The 24863-nt window shown below is 43.1% G+C and overlaps 1 pseudogene; it reads left to right on the forward strand.

Annotated features, from left to right (window-relative positions):
* The first annotated feature begins 374 nt into the window (after window positions 1-374).
* On the forward strand, window positions 375-14743 carry LOC100614061 (small ribosomal subunit protein mS38-like; annotated as a pseudogene).
* The last annotated feature ends 10120 nt before the right edge of the window (window positions 14744-24863 follow it).

Genomic DNA, 24863 nt, shown 5'->3' on the forward strand with positions numbered 1-24863 from the left:
TCTCGGCTCACTGCAGCCTCTGTCCCGGGTCCAAGCGATTCTCCTGTCTCGGCTTCCCGAGTAGCTGGGACTACAGGCATGTGGCACCGCGCCTGGCTAATTTTTGTATTTTAGTAGAGACGGGATTTCACCAGTTGGCCAGGCTGGACTTGAACTCCTGACCTCAGGTGATCCATTTGCACCAGACTCCCAAAGTGCTGGGATTACAGGTGTGAGCCACTGTGCCTGGCCTCCTTTTTTGTCTTAGATAACGACTCCGTGTTGTTCCTTGAGATGGTTTCGGGTTTATGGGAAGAGTTAGAAGAGAGTCTTGTGTGGTGTTTGAGGACTCAGGAAGATCAGGGTTCTGGGGCGATAGTTTCTAGACACGATAGATGCCTGAAAACCAGCAGGGCCTGAAAGGAGCATACCCCTGGGGAACCAGCAACTCAAATGCAGAAACTGGTAACCCACGTGAGCACCCCATCAGCAGACAAGGTCAGAAATCAGAGATCTTTATGATTTGTGAGGCAGAACAGCCAACTACATGTGCATTTGATGTAAATGCTCAGTGCCTTCAACTTTTCCCCAGTGTATCTCTGCCTTCAGGCTTCTTCCCAGTCCTCCAGGGCTTTTCTTGAACATGTGGGCTGCCCATTGCTGCCTGCACCATTCCTCATTCCAGCTGTGTTTGTCATAATAGGTTTGCCAAATAAAAAATAATTTTTGGCTGGGTGCAGTGGTTCACACCTGTAATCCCAGTTCTTTGGGAAGCCGAGGTGGATCACCTGACATCAGGAGTTCGAGACCAGCCTGGCCAACAAGGCAAAATCCTGTCTCTACTAAAAATACAAAATGAGCTGTTCGTGGTGGCATGTGCCTATAATCCTAGCTACTCAGGAGGCTGAGGCAAGAGAATCACTTGAACCCAGGAGGCGGAGGTTGTAGTGAGGCGAGATTACACCACTGCACTCCAGCCTGGGCAACAGAGCAAGACTCTGTCTCAAAACAAAAAACAAAAAACAAAAAAAAAGATTTTTAATCTTTTTGAGATGGGAGGGCTGGAGGGTAGAGATAGGGATTAGTGGCTTAGTATATTTACCTTCATTTAACAACTGTATTTAAAGGGAACTGATGAGAACTATGATGGAGAGTTTTCTGCAATAGAAATAAATGTAATTTTCAAAAGTTCTTCATCATTACTGAGTACACTGAAGAGGCAAATGGACTAGTGTATAGCTCAGAGTATTTCTCCAACTTAATATGTATACAAATTACCTGCAGCTCTTGTTAAATTGCAGCTTCTGTAGGTTTGGATTAAGCTTTGCTTCTACAAAAGCTCCCAAGGAACATTCATGCTGCTGGTCCTTGATCCACACATTGAGTAGCAAGGTTTTAGGGGACTTCAAATTATTAATATTATTCTATGTAATTGGAAGTTACCTGCTTCTTAAAATATATGTCATAGGTATGTATCTAATTTCTTCCGGCCTGGTAATTAAAAATTATTTCTAGGGCTGGGTGCAGTGGCTCACGCTTGTAATCCCAGCACTTTGAGAGGCTGAGGCGGGTGGATCACTAGAGCCAGGAGTTCAAGACCAGCCTGGCCAACACAGTGAAATATAATTTCTACCAAAACATACAAAAGTAAGCTGGGAGTGGTGGTGCACGCCTGTAGCTCCAGCTAGTCAGGAGGCTGAGGCAGGAGAATCACTTGAACCTGGGAGGCAGAGGCTGCAGTGAGCCGAGATCGTGCCACTGCACTCCAGCCTGGGCGACAGAGTGAGATCCTGTCTCAAAAAAAAAAAAGTATTTCCAGGCTTTATACTTTGCTGTGTATATTTGAATAATGCTAGGCTTAAGTGGTGAAATGTTGAACGGATATTACTTCCCTCCAAAAAGAAAGCTAAATGACAGCTTTTGTATCTTTAGGTACTTTTAGAGTTGTTTTCTTTTTCCCAAAGAATGGTTGATAATTCCCTCTGTCTCCCTCTATTCACATAGGACTGAAATAGAAATAGGCTTAAATTAAGGCTGCACAACTTTTATTTGCTCCTAAGGGAGAACTTACAGAATGCTGGGGTATGCACGAATCTTCATCACTTTGAAAAGAGTTATATTTTCAAAGAGAATAAATTCTAATATAATCCCTGCCCTTGAAGAATAACCCAGATTCAGAGCAGAACCCACTGATTTAGATATAGAAGTTTGGATTACTGGACCTCACAAGGATGTGGCTCCATGTAAGAATGGGAAGATGGAACTGTCACTGTCCATTGCACAGACAGCCCCTGCTCAGTTCTCATCCTGTGAATCCTGCTGTATCTGCCTCTGGGAGCACTTCGTTCTCACGTAAAGATTCATCTTTGCCCCCAGGATAGAGGATCATTCTTGATCTCAGAGAGTTTGAGGACCTAGGAAGCCCTAGTTCAACATTGAAGTTAATAATGGCATGGTGGGCCGGGTGCGGTGGCTCACGCCTGTAATCCCAGTACTTTGGGAGGCCGAGGTGGGTGGTTTGCTTGAGCTCATAGTTTGAGACTGGCCTGGGCAACATGGCAAAACCCCATCTCCACAAAAAATGCACTGGGCATGGTGGTGTATGCCTGTAGTACCAGTTACTCGGGGGGCTGAGGCAGGAGAATCACTTGAACCTCGGAGGCGGAGGTTGCAGTGAGCCGAGATCATGCCACTACACTCCAGCCTGGGCAATACAGTGAGACCCTTTCTTAAAAAAAAATTATGAGACTGTGGCCTTAGTCCTGAGGCACAGTCCACCCTTACACCCCACTTAGGGTAGGAGGATCAGAATCATATTCCAGAACATAAGCTCTCCTAAACCATGCTCCTCCAAAATGCAGGCCTCACTGAGATCTTCTCAGTCTTCTAGATTAGGAAGCTTCAACCCGTTGCCAGTGACAGAAGCCCAGCCAGCAGCCTACACAGGTTTCCCAAATTCTCTGCAGAGGCTGCCCCTGTGGAGGAATCTCTGAATTTCCCCTCTTCCTGGATCTCCTGTCCCCTTTACCTGTATAGATGATTCTGTAATTGTTATTCCATTTTTTTTTCTTTTTTTCTTTTTGAGACGGAGTCTCGCTCTGTAGCCCAGGCTGGAGTGCAACCTCTCGGCTCACTGCAACCTCTGCTTCCCGGGTTCACACCATTCTCCTGCCTCAGCCTCCTGCAGAGTCTTGCTCTGTCGCCCAGGCTGGAGTGCAGTGGCATGATCTCTGCTCAGTGCAACCTCTGCCTCCTGGGTTCAAGCAATTCTCCAGCCTCAGCCTCCCGAGTAGCTGGGACTGCAGACATGCACCACCATGCCTGGCTAATTTTTTGTATTTTAGTAGAGACGGGGTTTTACCATGTTGGCCAGGATGGTCTCGACTTCCTGACCTTGTGATCCGCCCTCCTCAGCCTCCCAAACTACTGGGATTACAGGCATGAGCCACTGTACCTGGCCTGTTATTCCATCTTACACATCCTAAAATTGGGGCCATTTGTTTGGACTGGAAGAAATTTGCCAAATTCTCTGAAAAAAGGGTTTCACTGCCAGACTTGGCTCTGTCCTTGAGCTGGCAGGAGTCAGGGTGCTCTGAGATGCCCCCTTTTTAAGGTGCAGTTCTGTTTTGGAGCTCAACTCTCCCAGTCTGATCTTCCCACTGTAATGTGTCTGACTCTGCCTGACAACATCCTGAGATGAGCCACGGGTGCGGGGGAGCAGATGTTCCTTGATGCTTCTGGTGTTCAGTGATGCTGTCACTCATTAGAAGAACTGTGTCCTAAAATTTTGAGATGAAGATGTTATTGAAAGTTTTGGGAGACTGGGCACGGTGGCTGAGCTTGTCTTCTTCACACACCATTAAACATCTCCAGAAATGATCATAGAGTACCTGTGTTTGACCATAGGCTATGTTAACTCTCTGTGAGGAAAAAAGGATTCTTTTGTGAAATACAGATATAGTCATGCAACTATCATTGGGCATTCACAGTTCATTTTACAAAAATATTTTTGGCATTTTAGATACTTTTTAGTTCCTTAAAGAAAAAGTTATGACCATTCCCATAACTCTCAGGTGGGAATCCTTCTTCTGTCAACAGTATGAAGAGGAGGTGATTAAAACATCATCTTTCATTTGATGATGCTTTACGTCTCGTTATCCTGGTGCCCTTTTCTGTGGAATAATTGGGATGGGAGAAATCAATTTGAAGGCAAATTTACAATACACTGTGAACATGTGACAATCCCTACAAGTTTTCTGGTGGTGAAATTTTAGGCAGTGTAATTGTTGGATGAGAGAGATCTTTTTGGGAAGTGAACATCCTCCAGCCCCACTGCAAAGATGATTGTCTTTTTTGCCAGATGGTAAGGCTTGTCCTAAATACCTACTCCTTGGGCTGATATCCCAGAGGAGATAAACTGACCTGAATATAAAATATAAAGCCTTTAAGAAAAGGCCAGAAGTGTTCTTAGGAAAATGACCTGAGATGGTTAATTTTATGTGTCAACTGGAATGGGCTAAGGGAGGCCCGGATATCTGGTAGAACATTATTTCTGGGTGTGTCTGTGGTGGTGTTTCTGGAAGAGGTTAGCATGTGAATTGGTGAACTGAGCAAAGAAGATGGCCCTCCCCAATGTGAGTGGGCATCATCCAATCCATTGAGGAACTGGATAGAGCAAAAAGGCAGAGACGAAGGATGAGTTTGCTTCTGTTTGGGCTATACATCCATCTTCTCTTGCCTTTGGATTTTGGGTCTTCTGGTTCTTAGGCATTTGGACTTGGACTGAATTATGCCACTGGCTTTCTTGGTTCTCCAACTTGCAGACAATGGATCATGGGACTTCTTGGCCAATTTCTAGAATAAATCTCTCTCTCGTTCTCTGTGTTTTTGTATCTATATGTAAATAGAGTCATGCATCACTTAATGGTGGAGATACATTGTCAGAATTGCATTTTTAGGGAATTTTGTTGTTGTGTGAGTATATATATACATATATATTTATATTTTTACTTGGAAAACCGGATGTCTCAGCACCATTACTGAATATCAGTCAATTCCCCTACTTGATTTGCAATGCCAATATCAAGTGCCAAATATCAGATTTCTATATGTGCTTTATTACAATCTGATGAGACCACCATTGTATATGCAGTTAATTATTGTATGTGCACAGTTAACTGGAACATTGTTATGCAGTGCATGACTGTATATATATATGTCCTATCGTGTGTGTGTATATATATACATTATGTGTGTATATATAATGTATGTCCTATTGTGTGTGTGTGTATATATATATATACACAAACAATAGGATCTATCCATCTATTATCTATCAATCATCTATCCTATATATGTTTATATATCTTCTATTGGTTCTGTTTCTTTCATACTGACCAATATAATTCCATATGTCATATATTAACATTTTAATTCCTTACAAAAAGCCCCATCACCAGATTAAAAAGTAATGATTTGTTTCTGTTGCTCATGGGTACCAGGTAAGCAGATGGCATAGTGGTTGATAACAGACTCAGAGGGTTCACTCACTGGGTTTGAAGTCCAGGTCTGAGTCTATCCAGGGATAAATCCTAAGTCACTTACTTTCAGACCCACCTGTAAAATGGGAATGCTAACAATACCTACCTCACGGGGTTCTTGTGAGGATAAATGGGGTTAATCGTGCCAGGCCCTTGGAAAGTGCTGCTCATATTTTTATTTTTATTTATTTTTTCACTCCATGGAAGTCTCAATCTGAAATGGATATTTGGTAGCATCCAAATGTTTTTACGCTGCTGTTTTCTTTTTTCTTTCTATTTTATTTTATTTTATTTCGAGACAGAGTCTCGCTGTGTTACCCAGGCTGAAGTGCAATGGTGCGATCTTGGCTCACTGCAACCTCCACTTCCTGGGTTCAAGCAATTCTCCTGCCTCAGCCTCCTGAGTAGCTGGGATTACAGTCGCGTGCCACCACACCCAGGTAATTTTTGTATTTTTAGTAGAGATGGGATTTTGCCATGTTGGTCAGGCTGGTCTTGAACTCCTGACCTGAAGTTATCCGCCCACCTCGGCCTCCCAAAGTGTTGTGATTACAGGCGTGAGCCACTGCGCCTGGCGTATGCTGCTGTTTTCTAATGTCCTGACTTTCTGTGGATTTATGGCTGTACATAAATATGTCTCAGTTTAAATCTGGCTTAAAACCTTTCTTTTTCTTGATTGGGTAGCCATTTCATTGAAAAGTAATTTTTATCTTCTCTGATTTACTTCAAAGGGGAAAGCCATGAGTTCTGGGCATACATGTGCCCAGTACGCACTCAGCAAGCAGCTGAGAACGTGAGTGCGACGGTGGGTATGCCTTCTGACTTAATAATCCTTTGGATGTTTACATTCTAATGCATTCATTATCTGTGTTCAAGATGGCTTATGCTTCCAGAATAAGATGCTACCAAATCACTGTCTTGAAGAATGCTTTTGGTCTTCATACATTACATTCACTATTCTCACAGGCAAAAGTCATAATTTAGAAAAAAAGGCTACCGTATGTGTTGGAAATATGGGCTGGAGTTCCATGCCTTGTTTGTCTAGTTAATCAGACCTCTGAAAGGTCAACCTTCCTAGAGAAGTACTAATATGGTTTGGGAGGGGCTATTATTGATAGATAATGGGTTCAGGTAAGGGCATGGCTGATACGTCCATATTTATTAGAGATAGAAAGTGGAAAGAGAAATTGGAAGGAGACATTGCTGATTCAGACACACACACTTTAGGTTAAGTTTATATGTGGACAAACAAGTGACAACGAGTGGAAAGCATATGTACGTTTGCATGTGCATGGATGTGCATATAAGTATTAATAGGTAGAAAGCAAATGAACATACTGGAGATGTAGACAATTAACATGAGACGGCAGCAATCCTATCAAGGAACTGATAGTGCAGGGCAGGAAGACAGATGCAGCTGCTGTCACTCTCTTCCCTCCCTTTCTGAGCTGGCCGTCTAAGAAGTATTGCCGTGCTGAGAGGAGTTTGGGGAAGAACCAGTTTACATTTTTCCCATAAAAAAAGAGTAGAAGTAAGGATGGAAATAGGATTGAATCTCCTAAGTTGTTTTTATTATAAATTCACCTAGCCCTTAAAGAAAATGTATTTGTTATCTTGAATTATTCATAAATTGGGGAAGCATCTTTCATAAGTAGATATTTGGAGTTAAAATTGTAAACACTTATGAACTGAAGCATTTTGGTAGCCAAAGCCATGCACATTTCCAACAGTAAAAATTTGTTTTTTAGGCCGGGCACAGTGGCTCATGCCTGTAATCTCGGCACTCTGGGAGGCCGAGGCAGGTTGATCACTTGAGGTCAGGAGTTCGAGACTAGCCTGGCCAACATGGTGAAACCCGATCTTTACCAAAAATACAAAAATTAGCCAGGCGTGGTGGCACATCATGGCAGTAGTCCCAGCTACTTGGGAGGCTGAGGCAGGAGAATCGCTAGAACCCGGGAGGCGGAGGTTGCAGTGAGCTGAGATCACACTACTGCACTCCGGCCAGGGTGACAAGAGCGAAACTCCGTCTCAAAAAAAAAAATTGCTTTTTGTTTTCAAAAATACAAAAAAAAATATTTTTTAATGATCAGTGCTGTAGGGTAAGTATATTTTTTGAAGACCAAGAGCACCCTTCGTGGAGGCACTGGGTACCATGTAGTTTCCTTCTTACCTGGGAATGGAGGTTGGGGATAGGGACTAGGTTGATGGAAACTCATGAGATGTGAACCCAGGAACAAGTCAAAGAAAACAAGGTGCAACAAACAAAGAAAATCTCTGCCACGGAGCCTAGATGCTGCTCTCCAGGAGTTCCTAGACCCTCCTTAGACAAATGTCTGTAAGTAAGGGAGTGGTTGAGAAAGACAGCCAGCTTATCGCACAGTAATGGTTGTCATGCAGAGAGGAGACAGGACGGAGTCTGAGTCCATCAAGCACAGGCAAGGGGTGCCACAGGTCTCAGGAACTCTTGAAAACATCCTTGCGCTGAGGTGCACAGTAAAATATCTGACATGCATAAAAATGACTGAATCACAAAGAGAAGCTTAAATTATGCTCAAGGTCATTCACAGGTCAATGTCTTTTCATTTCGCCCACCAGACACTCATTGTTCTCCTTGGTCATGCTGCTATGAGTGCCTTCCTCCTCTTCCTTTGATCATCCTTGAGTCCCCAGAGCAGTCTTTGACATTAAGCAGAACCTTCTGGTGCCACATCAAATGGTAACATCACGGTGCTATGCACAGTGTATACAAGCACAGAACTCTCAGCCATGACTCTGCCTTCATCCCCAGGTCTCCTTCATTGCTAGCTCTGATTCGCCCTCACACTCCCTCACTAGGGGTGGGGGTGTGGAGACTTCAGGTGCCTGCCGGAGCCAGGTAGGGCTGTGTGGGGACTGGGGCAAAGTGCTCTAGGCCAGTTGTGGCTCACTTCCCATGCTGCCTGTTGTAAGTGAATGCAGGACCGGAGTCTCCAGACCTCTTCCCCAAAAGAAGCCCCCAATTTGAATTTTTATGTGAAATATCTATTTTTTTTTTTTTGAGACAGAGTCTTGCTTTGTCACCCAGGCTGGAGTGCAGTGACAGGATCTTGGCTCACTGCAACCTCCACCTCCTGGGTTCAAGTGATTCTCCTGTCTCAGGCTCCCAAGTAGCTGGAATTATAGGCACCTGCCACCATACCAGGCTAATTTTTTGGATTTTTAGTACAGATGGAGTTTCACCATGTTGGCCAGGATGGTCTCGAACTCCTGACCTTGAGTGATCCGCCTGCCTCCACCTTCCAAAGTGGTGGATTACAGGTTTGAGCCACTGCGAAGGCATGAAACTTCTAAATTTTTATACGTATGTTAATGTAATACTTAAAAATATATGGGCCAAATGTGACACTCTGTAGGACCAATCTAGCCCATAGGTTTGAGTCTGTCATATCAGCCTTATCTATCTTAAAAATTCATCCCATTTCTGAGTCTCTCCCATCCCTGACCTGTATCCAATCAAGTATGTATTAAGGACAAAGACGTGTATTAAGACATGACTTCAAGCTCGATTACAATAATAATATTATATAATCACATATTATAATATATAATAGAATAGTAATATAATCTATAATATAATGATAATATACCATAATAATAGAACCCTGGACAGCAATATATTTCTCAAAAGGATGATATAATCTTTAGTTATAAATGACATATTAGGGAAAAGAAAGTTTATACACAACTTATTTTTAAAAAGTTGAATTCGTAATGAACAAAATAAAGCTCTAGTTAGTATTCTTCAGTGGTTGGAAATCTCTCTAAACTGTTAAGACGTAGCTGGGGGCACATTTGGGATGGAAGAAAGAGAATTCTGATCAAGTAAAATGTAACTACTATCATGAGCACAGCAAACATGCATTTTAATCAAACCATGGAAGTAGGGAAGTCAGAATCGATTATATTAATCATCAGAAATATTTTATCAGCAATTTTGTTTGGTCTATCAAGTTTCTTTTTCAAAGAGAGTGATTTATTTTTAAAAATTGTATATATTTATGGTGTACAACATGATTTAGTACATCAACAGTTTCTATTGGTAAAAATCAATGTATCAGTCTCATAGTCCTTTGTGAAGTTCCTGGCTCCAAAAAACACAGAAGAGTCCCATGGCCATCCTGGTTACTAATAACTTCCTTTTATCCCCTTTGATGTATACCTCAAGAACCCCAAATTTAGCCTTGGGTAGCCCCAAATTCTCAGGCTAAGATTGTTTTGGGATCCTTTAACAGCTTTGAGTGGACGTTGTGGCATGAGCTTTATGCCAATCTAGTCTAACTGTACAGACTGGGAGAGGGTGGAGGAACTCAAAATAGCCTTATTCCTAGATGTCAACCCTAGGCTACCCTGATGACTGTCCCCACCTTGAGTCACTGCGTGGCACCTGCGTGTGCCATCCCAGGAGGCCCTTGCTCACTGCTGTCACACTTTCTTGACTTGTCCTTGGATCCTTCTCAGCTTTGGGTCATCACTTCTTCACCAGCCTTGCAACTCTGGGTATTTCAAATAATTCACTATAGGCCTGAGGCAAATTTGCCATGCTCTTAGCTGAGCAGCCAGTTGTCACCTTGAGTCACAGGCTTGAGGTCACCATTGGTACTGCCACTTAAAAACTGAGATCTATGCTTCTGCTCCGGCCCCATGTTTTCTGCATAGACTTGTGTACACTTGCTGTTCTCTGCTGCATCTCAAAACCCTGAATTTTTTGTCTGTAGCGGGGCTGAGAAGTCTTGTTTTCTTATCATTACCCTATGGTACCTACCTGGAGTAAACTGCTGCATGTAGAACTTCTGTGTGGAGGGCCTCTCATTCTGAGACAGAGTCCAGACTTGCAGAGAGCTGCTCCAAAAGCAATACTGAGTGATTTTCACAGCCTTGTAGCTTGGCTGGGGGGAGGGTGGAGCAGAAGAGCCGCTGCCGATTCCAGTTCAGCTTACGGGAGGCAATCCTCCTGTTCTCCCCTGGGAATCTTGGGTGGATACTGTGCAGGCTGTTATGCATCACACTTATTTTACCCTTAACAGTATAGCCTGGAGATCGTGCCATATGAGGGCATGTCAAACTGTCTCATATTTTTAGAGACTACGTATTATGATTTATTTAGCAATTTCCTTATTGAGAAATGCCCAAACTTTTGATCACAGACACTGTTACATCAAATGTGCCTGCACACAGGCTATTTCACCCATGTGCCAATAAATCTTTCTCAGAAACTTTCAGTTGACACAAATTAGTAAAATGCAGAAAGAAAGATGCTGTACTACTCGTAGCAGAAAGGCCATGGGACCAGGAATCAGAAGACCTGGGTTCAAGTCTCAGCTCTACTAATTTGTGAGATTTGGACTAAACAACTTGTCTGAAGCTCAATTTCCTCATAAGTAAAGTGGAAATAAAATCCCTTGCTTTGCTTTACTTATGAGGGTTTTATAACCGTTAGATCTCCAAACACCCCCCCTCGCTCCCTCCTCTCCTCTTTCGCTTCCTTCCTCCCTCCTTTCTTTCTCACCCAGTGTTCTTTCTACTCTTCCAAAACTTTAGGAAAATTCAATTTTTCATCTTCCAGAACCTACTCAGTAGCATACTCCGAAGGAGCTCTGCTCCCTTTTTGGTGTCTCTGGTGTGGGATGGGCCCACGTGCTGTCACTGTAGCTCTTATCCGTTTTCAGTAGGCCCAGAGGGACTAGACTGCCTTGAGATGGGTCTAATATGCTCACCTGAGAATGGTTGAAGGGGTGAGTTGGTGTCTGAAAACATTTCAGCAGGCAACATTCTTTGCTCCAGAAATTCTAGCAGATCCTCTTGCACTTGAAAGAAATGTGATTATTTTTATTTCAAGGGCAATCGTTGGAACTCTAATGAGCAATTTTCATACCACTGAAAAACTAATATAGGACATAATGACTCTGAGTTTGCATGTCATGGGGACAGGACTTGGGAAAAACTTTCAGTGTTTCTAAATTGGGGTGGCCCAAATCTCCCTGGTCCTCTCCATTTCACTTACACTGGTGGGAGAGAGTCACTTCAACTAAGGATTCGAAAGGAATGAAGCCCTCTTTGTGCAAAACTGTCAGTTGGGAGATCATTACGTTTCTTTTTTCTTTTTTGAGACAGAGTATTGCTCGGTCACCCAGGCTGGAGTGCAGTGCAATCTTGGCTCACTGCATCCTTCGCCTCCCAGGTTCAAGCAATTCTCCTGCCTCAGCCTCCAGAGTAGCTGGGACTACAGCCGTGCACCACCGCACCCGGCTAATTTTTATATTTTTAGTAAAGATGGGGTTTTACCATGTTGGCCAGGCTGGTTTCAAACTCCTGACCTCAAGTGTTCTGCCTCCCTTGGCCTCCCAAAGTGCTGGGATTACAGGCGTGAGCCAGCACTCCCAGCCTGGTAATTACTTTTCACAGGACAGCCCTCATCCTGCTTTATTTATTTCATGATTAACCCCTTAAAGATTTGACTTAACAAAGACAGAGCAGTTTTAGAAATTATTATGGAACTAGGTGCTTTGCTAGCCAGTACAGTTATATAAATGGATAAGATGCACTGTAGTTCCCCTTAATCAGCAGAGGATATGTTCCAAGACCCCCAGTGGGTGCCTGAAAGCAGGGATACTACCAAACTCTATGTATACTATGTTTTTGCAATCTGATAACCGAGCTGGCTAAGTGAGGAACCGGTGGGTAGCATAGACAGCTTGAAAACATAGGACAAAGGGATGAGTCATGTCCCTGGTGGGACAGAGTGGAACGGCGTGAGATTTTACACTACACAGAACGGTGTGCATGAAAATTCCAGCATAAAGACAGAAACATAACTGGAATTTCATGCACACCGTTCTGAGTGTAATTTTGTTCCACTGTGTGGAAGTTTGTTTCATACACACCATTCTCAGTGGAATTATTATTTATGTCTGGAATTTTCCATGTAATATTTTTGGATTGTTTTTGACTGTGAGTAACAGCAGAAAGTAAAAATATGGGTAAGGGGGTACTATTGTAGTTTCTTTCCAGAAACAATTTATTGTTCAGTGGAGAAGAAAGACAGACAGACAGATAATTTGTTGTTGTTTTTTCCCCAGAACAAATCCACTCAATATTCACAATAAAGCATTAAAATACTCTCGGTAGTCTGGGCAATACTGGTAACTACTTGTTCCTAGAGTTTTCAAGTTCTAGAAAGGAGAATATATCAAACCTTGCTGCTTAGCAGCTAACATGAATTGTGCAAATAATCATTTCCATATTCATTCAGCATCAGAATATGAATTACCAGGCACCAGAGATACAAATCCTTGCCCTTAAACACCTTCTAATGGCAAGGTGGAAATTGTAGCATCACAGACTCGTGTGAAAGACTGCATGCTTGTCTGTATGGTAGAGTGTCCTGTGTCAAGATCAACAAGGCTGCAAGGTTGGGAAATATTTTTCTTGTAAAGAAATGTTGCTTATAATGGTATTTGTTTTGCTTAAAGTTTGACCTAAGCCGTGACGATAACTCAGTTGGGTCACTCAGCTTTGAGATAACAAAGATCTCTGTGTTTATCTTTTACCATTGGGGAAAATTTTCTAAAAGGTTTCATCTGTCTGGAAAATGATACAGTGAGAAGGTAGAGCTATACACTGAGTAAAAACAGAGCTTGAAAGTTTTTGACAGGTGGAGAGCCCTAATTATACATACTTGAATAAGGATCTTATTTATTATAAAGAGGAATGTTTTGTTTGTTTAAGGAAGACAACATGTCTTTCTTAAAACTGTCACTTCAGTGAGAGTATTAGATTGGCATTTGGTAGGAACAAGAAGTAGCAGAGTTAATTCGGTTGTCACAATTCTCTCTCACCAACATAATTAATATTGTAATAAATGAAAAACCCTTTCGTGGAATTTTTTAAAAAGGCATAATTAACGTTAGAAAGCTAACAACATCAACCTTAGTTGTGACTAAGTAGCGACTTATACAACTCATAACCATTTTGACTGAATTGACAATGATAACATAAATAAATACAAGCTAAATCTTGCAACTTTTGTTGAGGTACATAGGTTCAGGAAAAATAACCTCCATATAATGAGGAAGTAGAATGATGCCTGGAGTTTGTGCTCTTTGAAGTCACAAAAGAAGTCACAGCAAGATTAGGAATATCTCAAGATCTCCTAAACTCCAGCTCAGTGCATCCCCCATATTCACATACTTCGTATGATCGCCAAGTGATTATTTGAGCAGCTATTTGGCTCTAGATAGAAATGGAATTTTTATTGTCACAATTCATTTAAATGGTGTTGACTTTGGGTGGCGAACAAGCTGGGATCAGACCAGCTTGATAGTGTGCTTCAGGCAATGATGTCAGCAGTTGCGTGTTAAACAAATAAATTAGAGATTCCTTTAATGCCAAGTTACACAATCAGAAAGACAACAATCTGTTTCCATTTGCTTTTTACAACGTTTGTGTAACTTCAGGGCAAAACTTAGAGCAAGTCCACTGGCAAACCCGGGAGGCGGGGGCTAGTGATTATTTTCTAACATGGCAGATAAATGCGACAAACGCTCCGACGTCCGACCGTAAGTTCCTGAGCCTGGCAGTGGAATGCTCCCTACCCACAGGCCATACTCCTGGTGCGCCTGACTTCTCAGCTGTTCAGGGCTGTTTCCTGGGCAGGCTGCAGTCTGCCCTGGCCTTTTTCTGGAGTGCTGAGCAGCCATGCCTGCAGGCCCCATTACAGCACACAGCCAATTGGCCCAGGTAGGGCTGCCTCACTCCCCAGCAAGGGGGCCCAGTTGGAGCTCGAGGAGATGCTGGTCCCCAGGAAGATGTCCATCAGCCCCCTGGAGAGCTGGCTTACAGCCTGCTGCCTCCTGCCCAGACTGGATGCCCAGACCCCAGGGACTGCGGCTCCAGCCCAATTCTATGAGTGTCTCCCTAGCCAGATGGGGGAAGGGGCCAAGCAGGAGGATGAGAAGGCCTGGGATACAACTCAGATGCAGAGCAAAAACGTGCTGAAGACCCGCCAGCAGAAGATGAACCACCACAAGCACCGGAAGCTGTGAGGCCGCTGTTCCTGCGGCGGGCGCCTGAAACGGAAGCCGATCAAGCTCAAGAGAGACCCGAGGAGTATCTGGGTGAAGGCGGGTCCGAAGGAAACCCCTGGAGGCTGGCAGACCCCCAAGATCTACCTGAGGGGCAGATGAGTCTGGTACCTCCCTTCCCGCCCCGTTGCTGCTGGTGATCCATGGTAATAAGTGCTCAGAGGACTCAGCTGTTAAAATAAATAAATAAATAAAAATAAAAAAATAAAAAAAAAGAGAGAAATGCTGAGAAAAACTTCCAGCCTATTTCTTCAACCTCCAGGAAGTGTGTGAGGTGAACAGTTGGTTGTAGGGCGAAGGCTGTAAGAATCTTCATTCAAGGGACCAGTCCGCACTGACACCTGCCTCCAGATTGCAACAATTCTCTATGAAGTGTGCATTCAGCTGTATGCTATTTAGTGCTGTGTTAATTATTATTGTTGGTAATAACAACTGTCGTCTATTGAGGGGCTTTTTTTTTTTAACTTTTATTTTAGATTTGGGGGTACAAGTGATGTTCCACAGGTAAACAAGTGTCACAGGATTTGTTGTACAGATTATTTCATCACCCAGGTATTAAGCCCAGTACCCAATAGTTACCTTTTCTGCTCCTCTCGCTCCTCCCACCCTTCACACTCAAGTAGACCCCAATATCTGTCGCTTCCTTCTTTGTGTTCATGAGTTCTTATCATTTAGCTCCCACTTATAAGTGAGAACATGTGGTATTTGGTTTCCTGTTCCTCCATTAGTTTGCTAAGGATAATGGCCTCTAGCTCCATCCATGTTTCCACAAAAGACATGATCTCATTCCTTTTAATGGCTGCGTAGTATTCCGTGGTGTATATGTACCACATTTTCTTTATCCAGTCTATCACTGATGGGCATTTAGGTTGATTCCATGTCTTTGCTATTGTGAATAGTGCTGCAATGAACATTCGCGTGCATGTGTCTTTATAGCAGAATTATTTATATTCCTCTGGGTATATGCCCAGTAATGGGATTCCTGGGTCGAATGACAGTTCTGCTTTTAGCTCTTTGAGGAATCACCATACTGCTTATGTGCCAGGCACTCATTTAGGGGCTTAAATATATTTGATTCTTCACCACTGTGGGGTCATCTAAAACATCTTTTAAAATTTCAAATATGACTTATAAACAGATCCAGAAATGGATTAAGGAGGGGGAGTAAAAAGAATAAACTTGAAAACAAGTACTCAGATAAATACCTGTACATGACTTTTCATAGAAGCATTATTCACAATAGCCAAAAGGTGAAAACAGCCTAATGTTCATCAATGGATGAATTAATAAGCAAACTTTGGTATATCTATGCAACTGAATATTATTTAGCAGTAAAGAAAAGAAGTACTGATACATGCTACAACATGGATGAACTTGGAAAACATCATTCTGAGTGAAAAAAATGCAACACGAAAGGTCTCATATTGCATGCTTTTCTTTATTACCAGTGGGTACCTGGTTTTCTTTTGGGGCAATGAAAATATTTTAGAACTAGAGAGAGGGGGTAGTTGAACAACACTGCAAATGTACCAAATGCCACTTAATTGCACACTTTAAAATTAATTGTATGTTATATGAATTTTACCTCAATAATAATAACAGGCTGGGTGTGGTGGCTCACACTTGTAATCCCAGCACTTTAGGAGGCCGAGGCCAGTGAGTCATGAGGTCAGGAGTTAGAGAACAGCTTGGCCAACATAGTGAAACTTTTAGTCTCTACTAAAAATACAAAAAAATTAGCTGGGCATAGTGGCGGGCACCTGTAATCCCAGGTACTCGAAAGGCTGAGGCAGGAGAATCGCTTGAACCCAGGAGGCGGAGGTCACAGTGAGCCGAGATCTTGCCGCTGCACTCCAGCCCGGATGACAGAGTGAGATTCCATCTCAAACAAACAAACAAAAAACAAAACAAGAAGAAAGAATAAACCTAGAATAAAAGTCTCTCTCTCTCTCTCTCCCTCCCCCTGTCTCTCTTTCTCTTTCTTTCTTTCTTTCTTTCTTTCTTTCTTTCTTTCTTTCTTTCTTTCTTTCTTTCTTTCCTTTTTTCTTTCTTTCTCTCTTTCTTTTCTTGACAGGGTTTCACTCTGTCCCCCAGGCTAGAGTGTAGTGGTGCAATCTTGGCTCACTGTAGCCTCAGCTTTCTGGGCTCAAGTGATCCTCCTACATCAGCCTCCTTAGTAGTTGACACTACAGGCTAATTTTTATTTGTTTGTTTTGTAGAGACAGAGTTTTGCCATGTTGCCCAGGCTGGTCTGAAACTCCTGGGCTCAAGTGATCCTCCCACTTTGGCCTCCAAAATGCTAGGATTACAGACATGAGCCACTGCACCTGTCCTAGAAATTTTATTATTTTTATTCACTGCTATGCCTTAAACAATGCCCTACACAGGGCAGGTGTGCAGTACATATTTGGTGAATAAATGTATGGATGAACATCAGTATTGAGTCTTAGTTTTCTTCAACATCAGGCATCATGGGTACTATATTAGCCAGGATTCTCCAATGAAACAGAACATATAAATATAAAGAGATTTATTATAAGGTATTGGCTCATGTGACTATAGGGGCTGAGAAGACCTAAGGTCTACTGTCTGCAAGCTGGAGACCGAGGAAATCCAGAGGTGTAGTTAAAAGGCCTCAGGACCAGGAGCACTGCAAGCAGATCCGTGCCCTAGCTCAACCAGGAAGGAAGAGAGGGAATCCAATCTTCCTCCACCCTTTGATTCTATTCAGGTCATCAGTGGACTGAATGATGCTCAGCACAATGGGGAGGATTATCTGCTTTACTCAGCCCACCAATGTAAATGATAATCTCTTCAGGAAACATCCTCACAGATGCGCCAGAAATAATGTTCAATCAGCTATCTGGGCATCCCATGGACAAGCCAAATTGACTCATAAAATTAACCATTAACCATCACAGATACCATAAAGGCATAGAATTTTCTAAAGAAAAGGAATTTTTTTTTTTTTTTTGAGATGGAGTCTTGCTTTGTTGCCCAGGCTGGAGTGCAATGGCACAATCTTGGCTCACTGCAAGCTCCACCTCCCGGGTTCAAGTGATTCCCCTGCCTCAGCTTCCCGAGTAGCTGGGATTACAGGCGCCCACCACCACACCCAGCTAATTTTTGTATTTTTAGTAGAGACGGGGTTTCACCAGTTTGGCCAGGCTGGTCTCAAACTCCTGACCTCAGGTGATCCACCCACCTCGGCCTCCTAAAGTGTTGGGATTACAGGCGTGAGCCACTGTGCCCGGCCAGGAGGTACTTTTTAATCTTTCACTGCCAACTGGAAATGGAGGATGCCGTTTAGATAGTTTTGGAATGAAACTAAAGACAATCTAGTTGGCAAGATGAGACAGGTAAACAAAGTTAAATGATAATGCAGGAGAATAATATGATGTTATAGTGGAAGAAACAACCATCTGGGAATCATTAGATTTCATTTTTGATTCTGACTATTTTACTCAGGAGAGGATTTCAATCTCTGTGGGCCTCAATTTTCTCATTGGTAAATTTAGAAGGTGAGACCAGATGGCTTCTCTGACCCATTCTATACTTTACTTGTTATGCACATTTGTTTGGCAAAGGACACGAACTCTATGAATTTAAATGAATAGAAAATCCTCCTAGGTCAGGTCAGTTAATTCTTCCTCCACCCTGATCATGTGACAGGTCAAAAGAAGAAGAAAGCTGAGAAAATCTCTTCTAAACATGAAATTCTGTTGCTTAGTATAATTTTGTGAAATGTGGGCGAGAGTGAATCCTAAGATATATCCCAAGCTTTTTGAGGAAACGATTCTTATTTAGGAAAGTGGTGAGTATGTGAAATTTGACTTACTCTTGTAAATTTTTTTTGAAATGGAGTCTCGCTCTGTCACCCAGGTTGGAGTGCAGTGGCATGATCTCGGCTCACTGCAACCTCTATCTCCTGGGTTCAAGTGACTCTCCTGCCTCAGCCTCCTGAATAGCTGGGATTAAAGGCATGTGCCACCATGCCCAGCTAATTTTTGTATTTTTAGTAGAGATGAGGTTTCACCATGTTGCCCATGCTGGTCTCGAACTCCTGACCGCAAATGATATGCGCACCTCGGCCTTCCAAAGTGCTGGGATTATAGGCGTGAGCCACTTCGCCTAGCCTGATGCAAACTTTTGAAGAAACTAAATACTGTATTCAAAAAAAATTATAAAGGCTACTAGGATCGTAAGTGCATCGTTAAGCCTACACATCAGTGAAAGTGTATCCAGAATTGGTGGGTTCTTGGTCTCACTGACTTCAAGAATGAAGCCGCGGACACTCGCGGTGAGTGTTACAGCTCTTAAGGCAGCACTTCTGGAGTTGTTCGTTCCTCCTGGTGTGCTCGTGGTCTCGCTGGCTTTAGGAGAAAAGCTGTAGATCTTCGCGGTGAGTGTTACAGCTCATAAAAGCAGTGTGGACCCAAAGAGTAAGCAGTAGCAAGATTTACTGCAAAGAGTGAAAGAACAAAGTTACCACAGTGTGGAAGGGGACCCGAGCGGGTTGCCACTGCTGGCTCAGGGAGCCTGCTTTTATTCTCTTATCTGGCCCCACCCACATCCTGCTGATTGGTAGAGCCCAGTGGCCTGTTTTGATAGGGCGCTGATTGGTGCCTTTACAATCCCTGAGCTAGATACAAAGGTTCTCCACGTCCCCATCAGATTAGTTAGATACAGAGTATGGACACACAGGTTCTCCAAGGCCCCACCAGAGCAGCTAGATACAGAGTGTCGATTGGTGCACTCACAAACCTTGAGCTAGATACAGAGTGCCGACTGGTGTATTTACAATCCCTGAGCTAGACATAAAGGTTCTCCAAGGCCCCACCAAACTCAGGAGCCCAGCTGGCTTCACCCAGTGGATCCTGCACCGGGGCTGCAGGTGGAGCTGCCTGCCAGTCCTGCGCCATGCGCTCACACTCCTCAGCCCTTGGGTGGTCGATGGGACTGGGCGCCGTGGAGCAGGGGCTGGTGCTCGTCGGGGAGGCTCGGGCTGCATAGGAGCCCACGGAGGCGGGGGAAGGCTCAGGCATGGCGGGCTGCAGTCCTGAGGCCTGCCCCGCGGGAAGGCAGCTAAGGCCCGTTGAGAAATCGAGCACAGTGCCTGTGGGCCGGCACTGCTGGGGGACCCAGTACACCCTCCGCAGCCGCTGGCCCGGGTGCCAAGTCCCTCACTGCCTGGGGCCCACAGGACCGGCCGGCTGCTCAGAGTGCGGGGCCCGCTAACCCCACGCCCACCCGGAACTCCAGCTGGCCCGCAAGCGCTGCACGCAGCCCCGGTTCCCGCTCGCGCCTCTCCCTCCACACCTCCCTGCAAGCTGAGGGAGCCGGTTCTGGCCTTGGCCAGCCCAGAAAGGGGCTCCCACAGTGCAGCGGTGGGCTGAAGGGCTCCTCGAGTGCCACCAAAGTGGGAGTCCAGGCAGAGGAGGCGCTAAGAGAGAGCAAGGGCTGTGAGGACTGCCAGCACGCTGTCACCTCTCAAAAGGTCTAATTGCAATGATTTCTCCAATTGGAGTTCTAAAGAATATTTGTTTCTAAAGATGAGTAAGGCATTTGCAAACTCTACATGAACACAAACACAGAATTAAAGTCCAAGCAAGAACTCTGCTCCTCTTTGCCTGGGGTGTTTGAAATGAAACAACAGCAACATCTTACTAACAAAGATCAAGGTTCAACTGGCTTCTTAAAGAAGCTGGTGGCGTTCAAGACACTTGACGTGTTTGCTGAAGTCTTTGGAATGCGATGGTAGGATTTGGCAGGTCTGTTTATTTGCAGTGTTAGTATAGAAGCCAAAAAGGGAGCTACAATAGAGTAAAGCAAAACATGATAATCTTGCAAAGAAAAAATCAAATGGAGCAGCACTATGAAGACTCTTATGAAAGGCAGAATAAAAATCTATTTAATGATTTTCCCTGAGCACTGTGAAAAAGAAATAACCTTGCCAAAGTAAAATAATTTAAATTCAATTCAACAAACATTTATTGAGTATATACTGCAGGACACATACTATTTTCCAGTGAAAACAAAAATGGGGTTGACTTTTTAAAAAAAGTGTAAAAGTTACCATATAAATGTGACCAATATATGAGTAATTTCTCCCTTTTAGTTTTTTCTCCTTTTGGGGAATATTTCTGCCTTATTCTCATAGAGAATGTAATTTTCCCCCCACTTTCTGTATTCTTTTGAAATGTGCATGATTATTTTTCTCCATACTTACTTTTTCTTGTGTTGTTTAATAATATTTAAAATTATATGTACTCTTTATATATAAAAATATGATTTACGATTATATACATATATATCTATATTCTTCTTTTCCCTCTCTCCTTGGTAATAATATTTACTCCCTACTTCCTCCCATCCCTACCTAGAGGAACTGTGGGTGAATATTGGGTAGTATTCTTCACTTGGATCAAATAAGCAGAATGAGAGTGAGAACTGGGTTATAATCTTTGCAACTATTATTCTGTTGTGCAAATTAAATTCTCTAGGCCTTATTTTTTTTTTCTATAAAATTTACAGGGTGTAAAATGTGAAAAAGTAACCTTCTAGATTCATTACTGGAACTCTTGGTTGAGTTTGTAATTCAGAGATGTCAGGAAGAATGATGGCATATGACACAGATGGCTGATTGGTGGTAGTCTATTAAGCTGGCCCTATATTAGCATATATGGAATGTTTATTCAGTTGCTGGGTGGACATGCAAGATATAGCTGCTGAGGCTGGGCCGGGTGGTTTGTGCCTGTAATCTCAGCACTCTGGAAGGCCGAGGTGGGCGGATCACCTGAGGTCAGGAATTTGACCAGCCTGGCCAACATGGCGAAACCTGGTCTCCACTAAAAATACAAAAAATTAGCTGGGCAGGGTGGCACATGCTTGTAATCCCAGTTACTTGGGAGGCTGAGACAGGAGAATTGCTTGAACCTGGGAGGTGGTTACAGTGAGCCGAGATCATGCCATTGCACTCCAACTTGGGCAACAACAGCAAAACTCCATCTCAAAAACAAAGAAAACAAAACAACGGACTTCCTTTTTTGTAAATTGCCCAGTCTTGGGTATGTCTTTTTTTTTTTTTTTTTTTTTTTTTGAGACAGAGTCTGGCTCTGTCGCCAGGCTGGAGTGCAGTGGTGCCATCTTGGCTCACTGCAACCTCCATCTCCTGGGTTCAAGCAATTCTCCTGCCTCAGCCTCCCGAGTAGCTGGGACTACAGGTGCCCGCCACCACACCCAGCTAATTTTTGTATTTTTAGTAGAAAGGGGGTTTCACCACATTGGCCAGGATGGTCTTGATCTCTTGACCTTGTGATCTGCCCGCCTTGGCTTCCCAAAGTGCTGGGATTACAGGCGTGAGCCACCGTGGCCGACTCTCAGCAGGGCAAAAAGGGACTAACACAGAGATCCTGCCTCCAAAAAAAAAAAGATATAACTGCTAAATTGTAAAAGGGATCTTGAATTAATAATAAGTCTGAGATAGCTTAAGATAAAATATTTAACTGGAAAGTATTTTTATATCTTATGAAGTACTAAGGCATTAAGGATGCCTGCCTGCTAGGTTGAATATTCCCCAACAATCAACTGATGAATTGGATTAATCCAGAAGACTCCAGCACATCTATTGGGAGATGGTCAGAGAGGTTGCCTGCTACTAGCAATTGAATTGGAGATCAAATTACACTTGTAAGGACAGGATTAGTATTCTGTGTTCTATCATCGATGTGACTTCTGAAACGAAACTGTCGCAAACAACATTGAAAGATCCTAGAATAGTAGAGAGTGTCACCTGGATGACACCAAACACAAATCAAGACCACTTAGAATATAAGAAACTGGAAGAAAAAAAAAAAAAGAAAACCCGAAACAAAAACCCCCAAACATAACATCCTTAATTGAGATCATGTTTGTTCTAATCATGCTCATTTGAGAAGCCTGTAAATGAAAAGACAAGAGACTTCCTACTAAACAGCTGTTGTGGTTGAATTAAGGAGCTAAGTGGTGACAAGCAACACTCAATTGCCATATGAGAGCAATACACAGATTGGGGTAAAACAGCCAGAATTAGGGTGGTTCCTTAGGAAGGGTGTCAGATTACCTCTGAGTAAAACCAATTCCCAGGAGAATTTTAAATCTGTTTATGTGGAAAACCTGGTTACTTAAGTAGTCTATACCTACCAGCACCAGCTCTTTTAGTAGATGAAGTATCTTCAACTAAAGAATTATTTTACTCATTATTTACCTAAACAAGTCTTACCCAGATGGAGGAAAAATTAATTTACTTCACCTCGAATTTTACTACTCTGAGATTGATGATGGGTGCCCCATCTAAAGATCCATTTGGCTAAATGCTCATGTGTGTCTGTGCAAAAGGCACTATAAATAGGGTTTTTCATATTTCTGTGTCAAAGAGAATCAACTATGAAGGAAGAGTTACTTATTTATGTTTATACAAGGCAAGCTGTTTTTAATGAAATCTCTCTTGGGGATCATGAAACAGCTCTATGTGGCCCAAACAAATGATTATTGCTGACTCATCCTGGCCAACGTGGGCCCTTTTTTTTTTTTCTCTCTGTCGTCCAGGCTGGAGTACAGTGGCACAATCTTGGCTCACTGCAACCTCCACCTCCTGAGTTTAAGTGATTTTCCTGCCTCAGCCTCCCGAGTAGCTGAACTACAGGCATGCGCCACCATACCTGACTAATTTTTGTATTTTCAGTAGAGCCGGCATTTCACCATGTTGGCCAGGCTCGTCTTGAACTCCTGGCCTCAAGTGATCCTCCCACCTTGGCCTCCCAAAGTGCTGAAATTACAGGCGTGAGTCTCCACGCCCGGCCGTGAGCACTTCTTTCCTCCCTTCTCCGTCTTGTTGCTTTGTCTCTAAACCATAGTTCTCCATTTGTGTTCTTGGTAGCATGAGTATCACCTGGGAACTTGGAAGAAATGCATATGGTTAGGCTCATCCCAGACCTGTGGGATCAGGAACGCTGGGGCGGAACCCAAGGATTTGTGTTTGCTCTCATCCTGTACATGACTGATGCATGCTCAAGTCTGAGAATCAATGCTTTAAATCAGGGGTCTGCAAACTACGGCTTATGGGCCAAGTCAGCTTCTTGACTGATATGGTACAGCTGGTGAGCAAGAAATGATTTTTATATTTTTAAACGTTAAAAAAGGGGGAATAGTATTTCATGAGAGATGAAAATTATATAAAGTTTAAGTTTTAGTGTTTGTCCATAAATACAGTTTGATTGGAACATAGTTCCACCCTTTCACTTATAGCTTTGCACTACAACAGCAAACTGGGGTCGTTGCAACAGAGACCATATGGCCCAAAGGCCTAAAATACTTATTATCTGCCCCTTTACAGAAAGAGTTTGCTGACCCCGCTTGAAATCCTTTGTTCCTTCATCCTCCTCCTCTGTCTCCACGCCCACCCCCCCACACTCATTCCCATCTGAGGCCAGGACTCAGTCTGTGTCATTCGTTGTCACTGATAGTCTCCCATCTTCTTGGAACTCAGGGTCAAAGAGATTGTTGACCTTCACTTTAGCATCGTGTGCAGGGAAGCAAAGCAGCCTCGATTTTCATATGCAAACTGGATTTACTGGTGTCTGTCCAGAGGGAACATTACCCCGTGTAGTTTGCATTCACATTTTTGCTTCAGGTTTGAGGGCATGTATTTTCTTAGCATTTGATTATGGATCTGTTTTTAGAGGAACATGCTGTGGGGCAAAGGCCGGCCTGTTACTGTTTGTTCTGTCTAGAATGCTTTGGCATGCACACGGTAGATTATTGCAAATTGTTGAAATGAATATTTGTGGTTTAGGAACTCGTTAGTTGTCATTCTAGATGAGGTTATGTGTCTGTCAACTTCGGGTTCTCACTTCCTGAAAAAGATCCTCTCCTAATGTTTCATGAATTAAAGGCTCATACACACACTGCAAACTGAAGCAAGAAGTATGAACGCAATTGTACTGCCTGTGGCAAGACAAGATGCTTCTGCCCTGCAACCATCAGCTTCTTTCTGGGACAGTATGCTTATTTGCTTAATGCTAGCATAACCACCACTGAAACTGTGATCTGTGTTAAAATTAATCTTTTAAATCACTTAATAATGTGCTGCAGGAGCGGCCAATTGTACATGGACTACTTAAGTGAACTACTTTTAACATGAAGAGGAATATTTCATTTTGATTTTAATTTCACATTAATTTAA

Source organism: Pan troglodytes, chromosome 4 (genome assembly GCF_028858775.2).
Source record: "Pan troglodytes isolate AG18354 chromosome 4, NHGRI_mPanTro3-v2.0_pri, whole genome shotgun sequence".
Taxonomy (NCBI): Eukaryota; Metazoa; Chordata; class Mammalia; order Primates; family Hominidae; genus Pan; species Pan troglodytes.